General features: G+C 51.7%; 1 protein-coding gene across 13 annotated transcripts in view; it reads right to left on the bottom strand.

Annotated features, from left to right (window-relative positions):
- CTNND2 (catenin delta 2) overlaps positions 1–18,129 on the bottom strand; it is a 3,400,942-nt gene that overhangs the window by 1,937,879 nt on the left and 1,444,934 nt on the right. The window lies entirely within an intron of this gene.

Below are 18,129 nucleotides of genomic sequence, written 5' to 3' on the forward strand. Positions count from 1 at the left end.
ACTAAATGTCGGTAACTCTCAATCTATTAATTTCAACAGTCTAAAAGATCTAGTTCTGGACTACCCGCGCAATTCTGACACAGATACACAAAAACGTGTTGTCGTACAGCAACCGTCCATTGTGAGAAATAAAAAGTGTTGGGAGATTGAAACGCGGCCATTACGCAAAACACAAAAGTGCGTTTACACAAAGCGGCGCCTAATTGACGATTTTACCACCCTGCCTTTTGGCTATTAGTCGCGTATTGTGGTGATGGATACACGCCTGCAACACCCATTCTCATGCATTCTAGCAGGGCCGTCTAATTCTGGAAAGAGCTATTTTGTAAAACAACTGCTATATAATATTGAAACTAATTTTTCTCAGAAACCTGATAATATTGTTTGGTTTTATTCGTGTTGGCAGAAACTATATTATGAAATCTCTCTCTCTTTTCCCAACGCCAGACTTGTGGAGGGTCTGCCGAATACATTCGTAGATGACGAATTATTCCCGCTGGAGAAGGTGAATTAGGCTATTGTTGATGATCTCATGGAGAGTGCTAGTGAAAATTGTGCGATAGAAAAAGCCTTTACCAAGTATGTGCACCACAGAAATCTCAGCATTTTCTACCTGGTACAAAACATATTTTGCCAGGGTAAGAAAAGCCGCACGATAAATTTAAACACAAAGTACATGGTGCTTTTTAATAACCCCCGAGATAAATTACAAATTTTAACTCTAGCTCGGCAGATGTATCCCAGAAAAACACGTTTTTTCCTAGAAGCTTTTGAGGATGCCACGCGGGAGCCTTATGGGTATTTGCTTGTAGATTTGAGAGCTAATACCCCTGAGGATCTTCGCTTAAGGACCGGATTGTTTCCACCAGCGTTGCCTGCTTTCTATGTTCAAAAGAAAAACACTTCTAAAAAGTGAATTTCACCCGGTATCAGACATTCTACGCTGTGGGCGTTGTGATGTAAAGATGTCTGAGAGACTCCGGCGTAACTGGGCTCTCTTAAAAACTCTGGTGAAAGCAACACCAGCTGCCCGAAAGTCTATTTTGCGCAATGCAAGCAATGATTTAATTACAGCCATAGGCGAGATTGCTTTAAACATCTTAAAAGGCAGGATTCCTCTAAAAGAGCGTCAAAAAGGCATATTAAAGAAGTGGCGTAAAGCTATAAGAACCCTGAGCGACAGATCTCAGTCCACAAAGAAAAAGAAGCGGCTACTAAAGCAGGCCGGCGGGTTTATCGGCCCTCTTTTAGCTTTTGCAATTCCAATAATAACAAGTCTGCTCGCCGGAAAATAATGGAGCATGCAGAGAAAATGTATCTAGTGCCCAAACAGGAGCTAGACAAACTAAGACCCGGTACTACAGATAACATACGCAACAGTGTTATTCGGCGCCTTGATGGTGAAATTAGCGCCATTTTACAACGCCATGACATTCCCGATGATGTGAAAATTAAAATGTATAGCTCCGTGCTACAGCGCTACTTGGTACATGCGAGACACAGCTCAAAAGAAGTAATGGCTTTAAATCTCCTTAGCACTCCTGATCCTGGTCAGCAACAATTGCCAAATACCGACTCTGATAAAAATCAAGAGGTCGCTGAAATTGTCAGTCATATAAACCAAAGATATAAAAAGAACGCTGAATTTTTACTAAACAGGTTATTGCAGAATAAAAGTGTTACATCCTGGAATAATAAAGCCAAATTTATTTTCAAAGGAGCCGTAATACCCGGGTCTAACTTACTGGACTTGGTACGTAGTACAACACAGAGTCATGCTCTGACCGGCCGAAATTTACCTCCGGGTTGGGATTCATTTATGCAGGCTATGGCCGAGCTAAATATACCGTCTACAGTTGTGGGTAATCCCACTACTAGGAAGCTTTTAGATGAATTAAAAATTTCCAGCAGCGAGACACACGCTGTATCTACTCCACAAAAGTTAACTCCGATGCCACGTACAATTCAATCTTTACATTCACCGTCATTAGGCACCACACGCGGAACTCTAATGCCTAAAAAAGGTCTCTACCGATGCTACAAACCATGTGGCTCACGATGTAAAGAATGTACTGGATAAACGCTGTACTTGGCTTGTTACACTATATTATTTATTTCAGCAAGAAGTGTAATGATGTATGTTCAATGTACTTACGATACGATACGATACGATACACTTTATTGATCCCGTGGGAAATTATGGTATCACAGCAGCACAACTTACATCATAAGAATCATAAAATGAATTACTTAATTGACATGACAGTGTAGTTGACAGAAGGACATTATACATTAGAATAGGACATACACCGCAGGTAAACTGAAAAGTAGAAGGAATAAAGCAGACATTCACCTTGATGAATTAACCCTAATGTTATTGTTGTACATTCCCATCGCAGTTGGCACAAACGATTTCCTATATTTTTCCTTCTTACACCTCAGAAGTATTAGCCGGTTACTGAAGGTGCTCTTCTGTCTCATGAATAGCTCATATAGTGGATGTGCATTATTGTTCATGATTGCCATACACTTTTTCAGAGTTCTTCTCTCCACTACCTCCTCAAGAGAGTCCAGATTGCAGCCCACAGCAGAGCTTGCCTTCTTGATAATCTTATTCAGCTTATTAGCATCAGAGGCCCGCACACTATTACCCCAGCATATGATTGCAAAAAAGATGGCACTTGCCACCACAGACTGGTAGAACATTTCTAACATTTTGCTGCACACATTAAAAGACCTCAGTTTCCTTAGGAAATACAGTCTGCTCATCCCCTTCTTGTAGACAATCTCTGAGTGGCATCTCCAGTCCAGTTTGCTATCCAAATGGACCCCCAAATATTTGTAACTTGTGATACTATTTCTTTATTTTGTAAGAACTGTGTTGATGTATGATCATTGTACTATTTAATGTTTTTGCTTTTATACTCTGTAATAATTTTTATAGTATTGAAATGTCTTTGAGATGTTTTTTATTTTACAACAATAAAATCTTTTTACATTTTTACAATATTGTGTCTTTGTTTTTTTTATAATCGTGTAAAACACACCGCTTCTTACTTGCGGATGTTGTAATATGGCCACATACATAATGTGCCCAATTGAGTTTGACGAGTTATATGTAAGCCGGTCACAGTTGGGAATTGACAACTAATCTCATAGGATATCAAATAAACAGCATGGTGTGTTATAAACACAACAAACTCGCAGCACTTGCAAATAAGAGTAAACATAATACAATGCATATTACAGAGGCCACAAACAACTGTTTGTGTTAATCTCGCAGCTCCATATAATGAGGCTGTTGTTATAAAAGAAACACGACATACCATGGGAGTAATAAAACACACTGCCCTGATTACAGAATGCAATCGCTGTATCAAACTAACAATATCAAAATCTAATATAAAACAATACTGGGATAATAATCCCTGGATCCAATTAACAATTCAAACTGTATCAAAAGCTGACAGCCAGGGCGGAGGGACAGCTGGCTGACAGGGCAGGGGGAGGAGGGGTTGCCCTTTTGGTACATCTTGCACCTGCACCTGTCAGATTGAGTTTGACGAGTAGTGGTAGCTCTGATACACTACTGATATGTGATGTTTTTACCAATACCATTTTGGGGTAGATAAAATGTTTTGATTGCCTCTTGTTGCATTTTACCACATAATTATGGTGCTTTAATATTTGTCTTTATAACGTCATTTACCGATCAGGTTAATATACTTTATATTTTGATAGATCAGAATTTTATGAAGACAGCAATAGCAAATACAATGCCTTTTGAAAGTATTCGGCCCCCCTGCAACTTTTCAACCTTTTCCCACATATCATGCTTCAAACATAAAGATACCAAATATACATTTTTGGTGAAGAATAGTGTTGAGCGATACTTTCCGATATCGGAAAGTATCGGAATCGGAAAGTATCGGCCGATACCGTCACAGTATCGGAATCCAATCCGATACCGATACCCGATCCCAATGCAAGTCAATGGGACGAAAATATCGGAATTAAAATAAACCCTTTATACACTTGTAGGTTCATTCTACATGAAGGAAAACAACTAAGAATAATGTAGGATGTATTGGGGGACGTGGCGGAGACATTAAAGGCACAGAGGTTTAGCCCAATCTAATAGAATAGCAGGATTTTTTTTTTTTTTTTATGACGTTCGGCGTTAGAAAGAATTTGACTATGTTATTTTTTTTTTTTATGTCAGATATTGATGTTTCACTACTTCCACGCCCTTCACCTTCTTTTTTACTTCTCCCACGCTTTCTTCTTCATTATCCTCATCATCAGCTTCTTTGACATCAACTTCTTCACCTTCTTCATCTTCTTCTTCATCTTCTACCTATTATTTTTTGGGTTACATTGTTCATATTCTTTTTATTTTACTATTATCTTCATCATATTCTACTTCTTCATCATATTCTTATTTGTGACAGGCATTCCCGTAGTTGTTATCTATAAAAGTTTGAAGATTACACCTTCCGTTCTGCCTGTCACAAAACAGTTACATTTGTCCGCGTTCAGTTTGGCCTGCAGCATCAGGCTTTATCCAGGGGCACCACGAGGAGGAACGGACTCACCCCCATACACTGCTTAGTCTTCTTCTGCTTATAATTTACATAATATTTTTTGCTCTGATATTTTGTGTTATGCTTAATGTCCTTCTGCTCTTTGTTCTGCAGCCTCTTGTTCTTCTGCTTCTCGGTCTTCCAGGTCGTCGTCGTCTCCAGGGTCGTCGTCTCCGGGGTCGTCGTCATCGGGGTCGTCTCCGGGGTCGTCGTCATCGGGGTGGTCTTCAGGGTCATCGTCTCCAGGGTCGTCGTCATCACGGTGGTTGTCGTCTCTGGTGTCGTCGTCATCTTAGGGGTGGTCTTCCGGGTCATCGTGTTTAGTCTCTTGAACTTGGAAATGCAGCAGAAGGTACAAGAAGGCTGAGAGAATGCCGAGAACCAGCTGATGGAACTGGAGCTCAGATGGCTACCCGAAGGTCCAAGAGCCAATGGAACGACCGAGGACCAGCTGACGTTACTGGAACCCGGTTACTAAGCAGGAGGTACCCGTGCTGAAAGCACTACCAAGGACCACCTGACGTTGGTGGAACTCAGATACCCAGAGGGAGGCACCTAAGCCAAAGGCTCTGCCCGGAACCAGCTGACGGTACTGGAACCAGGATGGGGAGCAGAAGGTACAAGAGCAAAAGACACTGCCGAGAACCAGCTGACGGTGCTGGAACCCGGATGGGTAGCCGAAGGTCCAAGAGCCAATGGAACTACCGAGGACCAGCTGACGTTACTGGAACCCGGTTACTAAGCAGGAGGTACCCGTGCCTGAAAGCACTACCAAGGACCACCTGACGTTGGTGGAACTCGGATACCAAAGGGAGGCACCTAAGCCAAAGGCTCTGCCCGGAACCAGCTGACGGTACTGGAACCAGGATGGGGAGCAGAAGGTACAAGAGCAAGTGTCTGCGTGGCTTTTGCAGGACACGATGCCGGCTGCACAGCAGGGGAACAGCTGGCGGTGCTGAACCCCACTGACACATTGGCTGGTGTTTTTCTCTGTGCAGCTAGCACATCTGGGCCCCAACTGGCGGTGTGTTAGAGCCCAGGGACAGCAGGAGAAGGAGGAGGAGCAGGAGCAGGGGGAGGGGAGTGTAGGCCGAAGCCTGCACTGGCGGCAGCTTTGGGTGTGTTGTGTCTGCGTGGCGGTCGCAGGACACGTTGCCGGCTACACAGCAGGGGAACAGCTGGCGGTGCTGGACCCCACTGACACATTGGCGAGGTGTTTGGCTCTGTGCAGCCAGCACTTCCGGACAGCAACGAGCGGTGTTGTAGCCCGGGCTCTGCAGGGGGAGCAGAGTGTAGGCCGAAGCCTACTTGAACCAATTTCAAAGGTAACCTTTAACCCCCCCTCAGGGGTTACAAAGTAGAAGAGCCACAGCTTATGCAGCAGTAGTGCTGCGCAAGTCAAAGGTTGCTCTTGTAATTTTTCTCCTTGCACACGCTGAATGGAACACGTATAACATTTAGCCCTTTATACAGTCAAACTGTGTAATGGAGGCGAGAGTTCCCTTTGTAATGAGACGCAGCACAGATGTCAAGAATCCCACCTTGGTGCTGGGTGCAGCCTCCTGAGCGTTGTTATTTGCTGTACAGGAGTCTGCGCTGTCGTGTTATCCCCTGGCCTAGCGCCGTTAGCGCTGCCCATCTTCTGACATCATTTAATGTCGGCCGTTGCGGTTCGCGATGACCATGAATCCCAGCCCCGCAGTGTCTTAACATTGTTAAAACACTGCGGGGCTGGGATTCAGGGCCTGGCGCAGCACATATGTTCGCCTCTCACACGCGGGTCCTTACACCCGCTTCAGACTGTGCGGCGTCATCTGATCCCTTATCGCATGCCACGGCCATGAAGCCGCACAGTCTGAAGAAGGCGGAAGGAGAGGAGGGACAGGCGAACTGATGCACTGATCCTGCCCATCAATCACACCCTCGCAGTCCCAATAAATAAGACACCGAGGGGCGTTGTGTGGGTCAGGGCGGCCGCAGAGGCGCAGCCAGCCAAACAATGATGCCAGAAGACGGGCAGCGCTACCAAGGGGGTTGCAGCGTGTCATTACAAAGGAAAGTCACACCCCCGGGACGGTTAAATGGTCACACAGAGGACACATTTCAGACGTGTTTTCAGTTCCACATGTGCGAGGAGAATACGTTTATGAGCCACCTTGCACACATGCAGCATTACCGCTGTACAAGGTGGCTGGATAACGTAAAAACGCCTGGGGGAGGGGGGACAGGTTCCCTTCAATTTCAGTTCTTGTGTCTGCGTGGCTTTTGCAGGACACGTTGCCGGCTGCACAGCAGGGGAACAGCTGGCGGTGCTGGACCCCACTGACACATTGGCTGGTGTTTTTCTCTGTGCAGCTAGCACATCTGGGCAAAAACTGGCGGTGTGTTAGAGCCCAGGGACAGCAGGAGGAGGAGCAGGAGGAGGAGGAGCAGGGGGAGGGGAGTGTAGGCCGAAGCCTGCACAGGCGGCAGCTTTGGGTGTGTTGTGTCTGCGTGGCTTTTGCAGGACACGTTGCCGGCTACACAGCAGGGGAACAGCTGGCGGTGCTGGACCCCACTGACACATTGGCGAGGTGTTTGGCTCTGTGCAGCCAGCACTTCCGGACAGCAACTAGCGTTGTTGGAGCCCGGGCTCTGCAGGGGGAGCAGAGTGTAGGCCGAAGCCTAATTGAACCGATTTCAAAAGTCACCTTTAACCCCCCCTCAGGGGTTACAAAGTAGAAGAGCCACAGCTTATGCAGCAGTAGTGCTGCGCAAGTCAAAGGTTGCTCTTGTAATTTTTCTCCTTGCACACGCTGAATGGAACACGTATAACATTTAGCCCTTTATACAGTCAAACTGTGTAATGGAGGCGAGAGTTCCCTTTGTAATGAGACGCAGCACAGATGTCAAGAATCCCACCTTGGTGCTGGGTGCAGCCTCCTGAGCGTTGTTATTTGCTGTACAGGAGTCTGCGCTGTCGTGTTATCCCCTGGCCTAGCGCCGTTAGCGCTGCCCATCTTCTGACATCATTTAATGTCGGCCGTTGCGGTTCGCGATGACCATGAATCCCAGCCCCGCAGTGTCTTAACATTGTTAAAACACTGCGGGGCTGGGATTCAGGGCCTGGCGCAGCACATATGTTCGCCTCTCACACGCGGGTCCTTACACCCGCTTCAGACTGTGCGGCGTCATCTGATCCCTTATCGCATGCCACGGCCATGAAGCCGCACAGTCTGAAGAAGGCGGAAGGAGAGGAGGGACAGGCGAACTGATGCACTGATCCTGCCCATCAATCACACCCTCGCAGTCCCAATAAATAAGACACCGAGGGGCGTTGTGTGGGTCAGGGCGGCCGCAGAGGCGCAGCCAGCCAAACAATGATGCCAGAAGACGGGCAGCGCTACCAAGGGGGTTGCAGCGTGTCATTACAAAGGAAAGTCACACCCCCGGGACGGTTAAATGGTCACACAGAGGACACATTTCAGACGTGTTTTCAGTTCCACATGTGCGAGGAGAATACGTTTATGAGCCACCTTGCACACATGCAGCATTACCGCTGTACAAGGTGGCTGGATAACGTAAAAACGCCTGGGGGAGGGGGGACAGGTTCCCTTCAATTTCAGTTCTTGTGTCTGCGTGGCTTTTGCAGGACACGTTGCCGGCTGCACAGCAGGGGAACAGCTGGCGGTGCTGGACCCCACTGACACATTGGCTGGTGTTTTTCTCTGTGCAGCTAGCACATCTGGGCAAAAACTGGCGGTGTGTTAGAGCCCAGGGACAGCAGGAGGAGGAGCAGGAGGAGGAGGAGCAGGGGGAGGGGAGTGTAGGCCGAAGCCTGCACAGGCGGCAGCTTTGGGTGTGTTGTGTCTGCGTGGCTTTTGCAGGACACGTTGCCGGCTACACAGCAGGGGAACAGCTGGCGGTGCTGGACCCCACTGACACATTGGCGAGGTGTTTGGCTCTGTGCAGCCAGCACTTCCGGACAGCAACTAGCGTTGTTGGAGCCCGGGCTCTGCAGGGGGAGCAGAGTGTAGGCCGAAGCCTAATTGAACCGATTTCAAAAGTCACCTTTAACCCCCCCTCAGGGGTTACAAAGTAGAAGAGCCACAGCTTATGCAGCAGTAGTGCTGCGCAAGTCAAAGGTTGCTCTTGTAATTTTTCTCCTTGCACACGCTGAATGGAACACGTATAACATTTAGCCCTTTATACAGTCAAACTGTGTAATGGAGGCGAGAGTTCCCTTTGTAATGAGACGCAGCACAGATGTCAAGAATCCCACCTTGGTGCTGGGTGCAGCCTCCTGAGCGTTGTTATTTGCTGTACAGGAGTCTGCGCTGTCGTGTTATCCCCTGGCCTAGCGCCGTTAGCGCTGCCCATCTTCTGACATCATTTAATGTCGGCCGTTGCGGTTCGCGATGACCATGAATCCCAGCCCCGCAGTGTCTTAACATTGTTAAAACACTGCGGGGCTGGGATTCAGGGCCTGGCGCAGCACATATGTTCGCCTCTCACACGCGGGTCCTTACACCCGCTTCAGACTGTGCGGCGTCATCTGATCCCTTATCGCATGCCACGGCCATGAAGCCGCACAGTCTGAAGAAGGCGGAAGGAGAGGAGGGACAGGCGAACTGATGCACTGATCCTGCCCATCAATCACACCCTCGCAGTCCCAATAAATAAGACACCGAGGGGCGTTGTGTGGGTCAGGGCGGCCGCAGAGGCGCAGCCAGCCAAACAATGATGCCAGAAGACGGGCAGCGCTACCAAGGGGGTTGCAGCGTGTCATTACAAAGGAAAGTCACACCCCCGGGACGGTTAAATGGTCACACAGAGGACACATTTCAGACGTGTTTTCAGTTCCACATGTGCGAGGAGAATACGTTTATGAGCCACCTTGCACACATGCAGCATTACCGCTGTACAAGGTGGCTGGATAACGTAAAAACGCCTGGGGGAGGGGGGACAGGTTCCCTTCAATTTCAGTTCTTGTGTCTGCGTGGCTTTTGCAGGACACGTTGCCGGCTGCACAGCAGGGGAACAGCTGGCGGTGCTGGACCCCACTGACACATTGGCTGGTGTTTTTCTCTGTGCAGCTAGCACATCTGGGCAAAAACTGGCGGTGTGTTAGAGCCCAGGGACAGCAGGAGGAGGAGCAGGAGGAGGAGGAGCAGGGGGAGGGGAGTGTAGGCCGAAGCCTGCACAGGCGGCAGCTTTGGGTGTGTTGTGTCTGCGTGGCTTTTGCAGGACACGTTGCCGGCTACACAGCAGGGGAACAGCTGGCGGTGCTGGACCCCACTGACACATTGGCGAGGTGTTTGGCTCTGTGCAGCCAGCACTTCCGGACAGCAACTAGCGTTGTTGGAGCCCGGGCTCTGCAGGGGGAGCAGAGTGTAGGCCGAAGCCTAATTGAACCGATTTCAAAAGTCACCTTTAACCCCCCCTCAGGGGTTACAAAGTAGAAGAGCCACAGCTTATGCAGCAGTAGTGCTGCGCAAGTCAAAGGTTGCTCTTGTAATTTTTCTCCTTGCACACGCTGAATGGAACACGTATAACATTTAGCCCTTTATACAGTCAAACTGTGTAATGGAGGCGAGAGTTCCCTTTGTAATGAGACGCAGCACAGATGTCAAGAATCCCACCTTGGTGCTGGGTGCAGCCTCCTGAGCGTTGTTATTTGCTGTACAGGAGTCTGCGCTGTCGTGTTATCCCCTGGCCTAGCGCCGTTAGCGCTGCCCATCTTCTGACATCATTTAATGTCGGCCGTTGCGGTTCGCGATGACCATGAATCCCAGCCCCGCAGTGTCTTAACATTGTTAAAACACTGCGGGGCTGGGATTCAGGGCCTGGCGCAGCACATATGTTCGCCTCTCACACGCGGGTCCTTACACCCGCTTCAGACTGTGCGGCGTCATCTGATCCCTTATCGCATGCCACGGCCATGAAGCCGCACAGTCTGAAGAAGGCGGAAGGAGAGGAGGGACAGGCGAACTGATGCACTGATCCTGCCCATCAATCACACCCTCGCAGTCCCAATAAATAAGACACCGAGGGGCGTTGTGTGGGTCAGGGCGGCCGCAGAGGCGCAGCCAGCCAAACAATGATGCCAGAAGACGGGCAGCGCTACCAAGGGGGTTGCAGCGTGTCATTACAAAGGAAAGTCACACCCCCGGGACGGTTAAATGGTCACACAGAGGACACATTTCAGACGTGTTTTCAGTTCCACATGTGCGAGGAGAATACGTTTATGAGCCACCTTGCACACATGCAGCATTACCGCTGTACAAGGTGGCTGGATAACGTAAAAACGCCTGGGGGAGGGGGGACAGGTTCCCTTCAATTTCAGTTCTTGTGTCTGCGTGGCTTTTGCAGGACACGTTGCCGGCTGCACAGCAGGGGAACAGCTGGCGGTGCTGGACCCCACTGACACATTGGCTGGTGTTTTTCTCTGTGCAGCTAGCACATCTGGGCAAAAACTGGCGGTGTGTTAGAGCCCAGGGACAGCAGGAGGAGGAGCAGGAGGAGGAGGAGCAGGGGGAGGGGAGTGTAGGCCGAAGCCTGCACAGGCGGCAGCTTTGGGTGTGTTGTGTCTGCGTGGCTTTTGCAGGACACGTTGCCGGCTACACAGCAGGGGAACAGCTGGCGGTGCTGGACCCCACTGACACATTGGCGAGGTGTTTGGCTCTGTGCAGCCAGCACTTCCGGACAGCAACTAGCGTTGTTGGAGCCCGGGCTCTGCAGGGGGAGCAGAGTGTAGGCCGAAGCCTAATTGAACCGATTTCAAAAGTCACCTTTAACCCCCCCTCAGGGGTTACAAAGTAGAAGAGCCACAGCTTATGCAGCAGTAGTGCTGCGCAAGTCAAAGGTTGCTCTTGTAATTTTTCTCCTTGCACACGCTGAATGGAACACGTATAACATTTAGCCCTTTATACAGTCAAACTGTGTAATGGAGGCGAGAGTTCCCTTTGTAATGAGACGCAGCACAGATGTCAAGAATCCCACCTTGGTGCTGGGTGCAGCCTCCTGAGCGTTGTTATTTGCTGTACAGGAGTCTGCGCTGTCGTGTTATCCCCTGGCCTAGCGCCGTTAGCGCTGCCCATCTTCTGACATCATTTAATGTCGGCCGTTGCGGTTCGCGATGACCATGAATCCCAGCCCCGCAGTGTCTTAACATTGTTAAAACACTGCGGGGCTGGGATTCAGGGCCTGGCGCAGCACATATGTTCGCCTCTCACACGCGGGTCCTTACACCCGCTTCAGACTGTGCGGCGTCATCTGATCCCTTATCGCATGCCACGGCCATGAAGCCGCACAGTCTGAAGAAGGCGGAAGGAGAGGAGGGACAGGCGAACTGATGCACTGATCCTGCCCATCAATCACACCCTCGCAGTCCCAATAAATAAGACACCGAGGGGCGTTGTGTGGGTCAGGGCGGCCGCAGAGGCGCAGCCAGCCAAACAATGATGCCAGAAGACGGGCAGCGCTACCAAGGGGGTTGCAGCGTGTCATTACAAAGGAAAGTCACACCCCCGGGACGGTTAAATGGTCACACAGAGGACACATTTCAGACGTGTTTTCAGTTCCACATGTGCGAGGAGAATACGTTTATGAGCCACCTTGCACACATGCAGCATTACCGCTGTACAAGGTGGCTGGATAACGTAAAAACGCCTGGGGGAGGGGGGACAGGTTCCCTTCAATTTCAGTTCTTGTGTCTGCGTGGCTTTTGCAGGACACGTTGCCGGCTGCACAGCAGGGGAACAGCTGGCGGTGCTGGACCCCACTGACACATTGGCTGGTGTTTTTCTCTGTGCAGCTAGCACATCTGGGCAAAAACTGGCGGTGTGTTAGAGCCCAGGGACAGCAGGAGGAGGAGCAGGAGGAGGAGGAGCAGGGGGAGGGGAGTGTAGGCCGAAGCCTGCACAGGCGGCAGCTTTGGGTGTGTTGTGTCTGCGTGGCTTTTGCAGGACACGTTGCCGGCTACACAGCAGGGGAACAGCTGGCGGTGCTGGACCCCACTGACACATTGGCGAGGTGTTTGGCTCTGTGCAGCCAGCACTTCCGGACAGCAACTAGCGTTGTTGGAGCCCGGGCTCTGCAGGGGGAGCAGAGTGTAGGCCGAAGCCTAATTGAACCGATTTCAAAAGTCACCTTTAACCCCCCCTCAGGGGTTACAAAGTAGAAGAGCCACAGCTTATGCAGCAGTAGTGCTGCGCAAGTCAAAGGTTGCTCTTGTAATTTTTCTCCTTGCACACGCTGAATGGAACACGTATAACATTTAGCCCTTTATACAGTCAAACTGTGTAATGGAGGCGAGAGTTCCCTTTGTAATGAGACGCAGCACAGATGTCAAGAATCCCACCTTGGTGCTGGGTGCAGCCTCCTGAGCGTTGTTATTTGCTGTACAGGAGTCTGCGCTGTCGTGTTATCCCCTGGCCTAGCGCCGTTAGCGCTGCCCATCTTCTGACATCATTTAATGTCGGCCGTTGCGGTTCGCGATGACCATGAATCCCAGCCCCGCAGTGTCTTAACATTGTTAAAACACTGCGGGGCTGGGATTCAGGGCCTGGCGCAGCACATATGTTCGCCTCTCACACGCGGGTCCTTACACCCGCTTCAGACTGTGCGGCGTCATCTGATCCCTTATCGCATGCCACGGCCATGAAGCCGCACAGTCTGAAGAAGGCGGAAGGAGAGGAGGGACAGGCGAACTGATGCACTGATCCTGCCCATCAATCACACCCTCGCAGTCCCAATAAATAAGACACCGAGGGGCGTTGTGTGGGTCAGGGCGGCCGCAGAGGCGCAGCCAGCCAAACAATGATGCCAGAAGACGGGCAGCGCTACCAAGGAGCTTGTTGCGTGTGTCAATACAAAGTCAAATCACACCTGAGGGACGTTTTAATGGTCACAGAGGACACATTTTAGACGTGTTCACTTCAACATGGGCAAGGAGAATAAGTTTCTGAGCCACCTTGAACACATGCAGCATTACTGCTGTTCAAGGTAGCTGTAAAACATAGAAACACCTGGGGGAGGGGGGACAGGTTCCCTTCAATTTCAGTTCTTGTGTCTGCGTGGCGGTCGCAGGACACGTTGCCGGCTACACAGCAGGGGAACAGCTGGCGGTGCTGAACCCCACTGACACATTGGCTGGTGTTTTTCTCTGTGCAGCTAGCACATCTGGGCAAAAACTGGCGGTGTTAGAGCCCAGGGTCAGCAGGAGGAGCAGGGGGAGCGGAGTGTAGGCCGAAGCCTGCACTCGAGCAAGTTGAAAGGAAACCTTTAACACCCCCCCCCCCAGGCGTTTGTAGCTGAAAGAGCCATTGTGTACAGCACTAATGCTGGAAAAGGTAAACTTAGCTCTTTTAATTATGGTCCTTGTACATGCGGAACCAAACATTTATGAAATGTGTCTCCTCACAGCGTTAAACCGTCCGGTAGGTGGAACTTTCCTTTGTCGTGTGACGCAGCACAGCCATCATTTTTACCCCCTTGGTGCCGTGCGCCCACTCCTCAGCGTTGTTTGAATCTGTCCCGGAGCCTGCGCTGTTAGGTTAGCCCTTGGCCATGCACACATGTTGCGCTGCCCGTCTTCTGACCTCATTTGGTGTCAGGCTGGCTGCGCCTGTGCGGGTGCGCTGGCCGAGATCCCGCCTCGCAGTGTCGTCTAATGTAATCCCACCGCGGGCCTGTGATCCGTGCCCGTGCGCAGTGCATATCCTGTCCTCTCACTCCCCTCCCTACGGCTTTTTCAGACTGTGCGTTGTCACGGCCGTGGCATGCTATTAGGGACCAGCTGACATCGCACAGTCTGAAGAAGCCGTAGGGAGGGGAGTGAGAGGAGAGGATATGCACTGCGCACGGGCACGGATCACAGGCCCGCGGTGGGATTACATTAGACGACATTGCGAGGCGGGATCTCGACCAGCGCACCCGCACAGGCGCAGCCAGCCTGACACCAAATGAGGTCAGAAGACGGGCAGCGCAACATGTGTGCATGGCCAAGGGCTAACCTAACAGCGCAGGCTCCGGGACAGATTCAAACAACGCTGAGGAGTGGGCGCACGGCGCCAAGGGGGTAAAAATGATGGCTGTGCTGCGTCACACGACAAAGGAAAGTTCCACCTACCGGACGGTTTAACGCTGTGTGGGGACACATTTCATAAGTGTTAGGTTCAGCATGTGCAAGGAGCATCACGAAAAGAGGCACTTTTTCCCTTTGCATTATTACTGCTGCACAAGGTGGCTCCTTCAGTAACAAACGCCTGGGGGGGGGGGGGGTCAGGTTCCCTTACATTTAACTTGTTGTGTCTGCGTGGCGGTCGCAGTACACGTTGCCGTATACACAGCAGGGGAACAGCTGGCGGTGCTGAACCCCACTAACACATTGGCGAGGTGTTTGGCTCTGTGCGTACAGCACTTCTGGACGGCAACTAGCGGTGTTGGAGCCCAGGGACAGGTGGAGGAGGAGGAGGTTGGAGGAGGTTGGAGGAGGTAGGAGGGATTGCCACACACACAGCAGGGGAACAGCTGACGTTACTGAACCCCAATAACAGAGGAGGGACTGTTGACTGTGCGTACAGCACTTCTGGACGGCAACTGGCGGTGTTGGAGCCCAGGGACAGGTGGAGGAGGTAGGAGGAGGTAGGAGGGATTGCCACACACACAGCAGGGGAACAGCTGACGTTACTGAACCCCAATAACAGAGGAGGGACTGTTGACTGTGCGTACAGCACTTCTGGACGGCAACTGGCGGTGTTGGAGCCCAGGGACAGGTGGAGGAGGAGGAGGTAGGAGGAGGTTGGAGGAGGTAGGAGGGATTGCCACACACACAGCAGGGGAACAGCTGACGTTACTGAACCCCAATAACAGAGGAGCGACTGTTGACTGTGCGTACAGCACTTCTGGACGGCAACTAGCGGTGTTGGAGCCCAGGGACAGGTGGAGGAGTAGGAGGAGGTTGGAGGAGGTTGGAGGAGGTAGGAGGGATTGCCACACACACAGCAGGGGAACAGCTGACGTTACTGAACCCCAATAACAGAGGAGGGACTGTTGACTGTGCGTACAGCACTTCTGGACGGCAACTGGCGGTGTTGGAGCCCAGGGACAGGTGGAGGAGGAAGGAGGAGGTAGGAGGGATTGCCACACACACAGCAGGGGAACAGCTGACGTTACTGAACCCCAATAACAGAGGAGGGACTGTTGACTGTGCGTACAGCACTTCTGGACGGCAACTGGCGGTGTTGGAGCCCAGGGACAGGTGGAGGAGGAAGGAGGAGGTAGGAGGGATTGCCACACACACAGCAGGGGAACAGCTGACGTTACTGAACCCCAATAACAGAGGAGGGACTGTTGACTGTGCGTACAGCACTTCTGGACGGCAACTAGCGGTGTTGGAGCCCAGGGACAGGTGGAGGAGGAGGAGGTTGGAGGAGGTTGGAGGAGGTAGGAGGGATTGCCACACACACAGCAGGGGAACAGCTGACGTTACTGAACCCCAATAACAGAGGAGGGACTGTTGACTGTGCGTACAGCACTTCTGGACGGCAACTGGCGGTGTTGGAGCCCAGGGACAGGTGGAGGAGGAGGAGGTAGGAGGAGGTTGGAGGAGGTAGGAGGGATTGCCACACACACAGCAGGGGAACAGCTGACGTTACTGAACCCCAATAACAGAGGAGCGACTGTTGACTGTGCGTACAGCACTTCTGGACGGCAACTGGCGGTGTTGGAGCCCAGGGACAGGTGGAGGAGGAAGGAGGAGGTAGGAGGGATTGCCACACACACAGCAGGGGAACAGCTGACGTTACTGAACCCCAATAACAGAGGAGGGACTGTTGACTGTGCGTACAGCACTTCTGGACGGCAACTGGCGGTGTTGGAGCCCAGGGACAGGTGGAGGAGGAGGAGGTAGGAGGAGGTAGGAGGGATTGCCACACACACAGCAGGGGAACAGCTGACGTTACTGAACCCCAATAACAGAGGAGGGACTGTTGACTGTGCGTACAGCACTTCTGGACGGCAACTGGCGGTGTTGGAGCCCAGGGACAGGTGGAGGAGGAGGTAGGAGGAGGTTGGAGGAGGTAGGAGGGATTGCCACACACACAGCAGGGGAACAGCTGACGTTACTGAACCCCAATAACAGAGGAGGGACTGTTGACTGTGCGTACAGCACTTCTGGACGGCAACTGGCGGTGTTGGAGCCCAGGGACAGGTGGAGGAGGAGGAGGTAGGAGGAGGTTGGAGGAGGTAGGAGGGATTGCCACACACACAGCAGGGGAACAGCTGACGTTACTGAACCCCAATAACAGAGGAGCGACTGTTGACTGTGCGTACAGCACTTCTGGACGGCAACTAGCGGTGTTGGAGCCCAGGGACAGGTGGAGGAGGAGGAGTTTGGATGAGGTTGGAGGAGGTTGGAGGGATTGCCACACACACAGCAGGGGAACAGCTGACGTTACTGAACCCCAATAACAGAGGAGGGACTGTTGACTGTGCGTACAGCACTTCTGGACGGCAACTGGCGGTGTTGGAGCCCAGGGACAGGTGGAGGAGGAGGTAGGAGGAGGTTGGAGGAGGTAGGAGGGATTGCCACACACACAGCAGGGGAACAGCTGACGTTACTGAACCCCAATAACAGAGGAGGGACTGTTGACTGTGCGTACAGCACTTCTGGACGGCAACTGGCGGTGTTGGAGCCCAGGGACAGGTGGAGGAGGAGGAGGTAGGAGGAGGTTGGAGGAGGTAGGAGGGATTGCCACACACACAGCAGGGGAACAGCTGACGTTACTGAACCCCAATAACAGAGGAGCGACTGTTGACTGTGCGTACAGCACTTCTGGACGGCAACTAGCGGTGTTGGAGCCCAGGGACAGGTGGAGGAGGAGGAGTTTGGATGAGGTTGGAGGAGGTTGGAGGGATTGCCACACACACAGCAGGGGAACAGCTGACGTTACTGAACCCCAATAACAGAGGAGCGACTGTTGACTGTGCGTACAGCACTACCAGGCAACAACTAGCGGTGTTGGAGCCCAGGGACAGCAGTAGAAGCAGAGGAACACAATGTAGGCCGAAGCCTGATTGGAGAAAGGGAACCTTTAACCCCCCCCCCCAAGGCATTTGTAGCTGAAAGAGCCAGCTTGTGCAGCTCAAAAGATGCAAAAGGAAAAGGTGGCTCTTTTAATTATGCTCCTTGCAAGCACAGAACTAAACACTTATAAAATGTGTCCCCTGAAACCGTGAAACTGTCCCGGAGGTGGGACTTTCCTTCGTAATATGACGCAGCACAGCTGTCATTCCTACCCCCTCGGCGCCGTGCCCCGGCTCCTCATCGTTGTTTGATTCCGTCCCGGAGCCTGCGCTGTTAGGTTATCCCTTGGCCAGGCACACTTAGCGCTGCCCATCTTCTGACATCATTTGGTGTCAGGCTGGCTGCGCTTGTGCGGCCGCGCTGTCCGAGAGCCCGCCTCGCAGTGTGGTCTAATGTAATCCCACCGCGGGCCTGGGATCAGTGGCCATGCGCAGTGCATATCCTCGCCTCTCGCTCCCCTCCCTACGGCTTTTTCAG

Source organism: Ranitomeya variabilis, chromosome 6 (genome assembly GCF_051348905.1).
Source record: "Ranitomeya variabilis isolate aRanVar5 chromosome 6, aRanVar5.hap1, whole genome shotgun sequence".
Lineage (NCBI taxonomy): Eukaryota > Metazoa > Chordata > Amphibia > Anura > Dendrobatidae > Ranitomeya > Ranitomeya variabilis.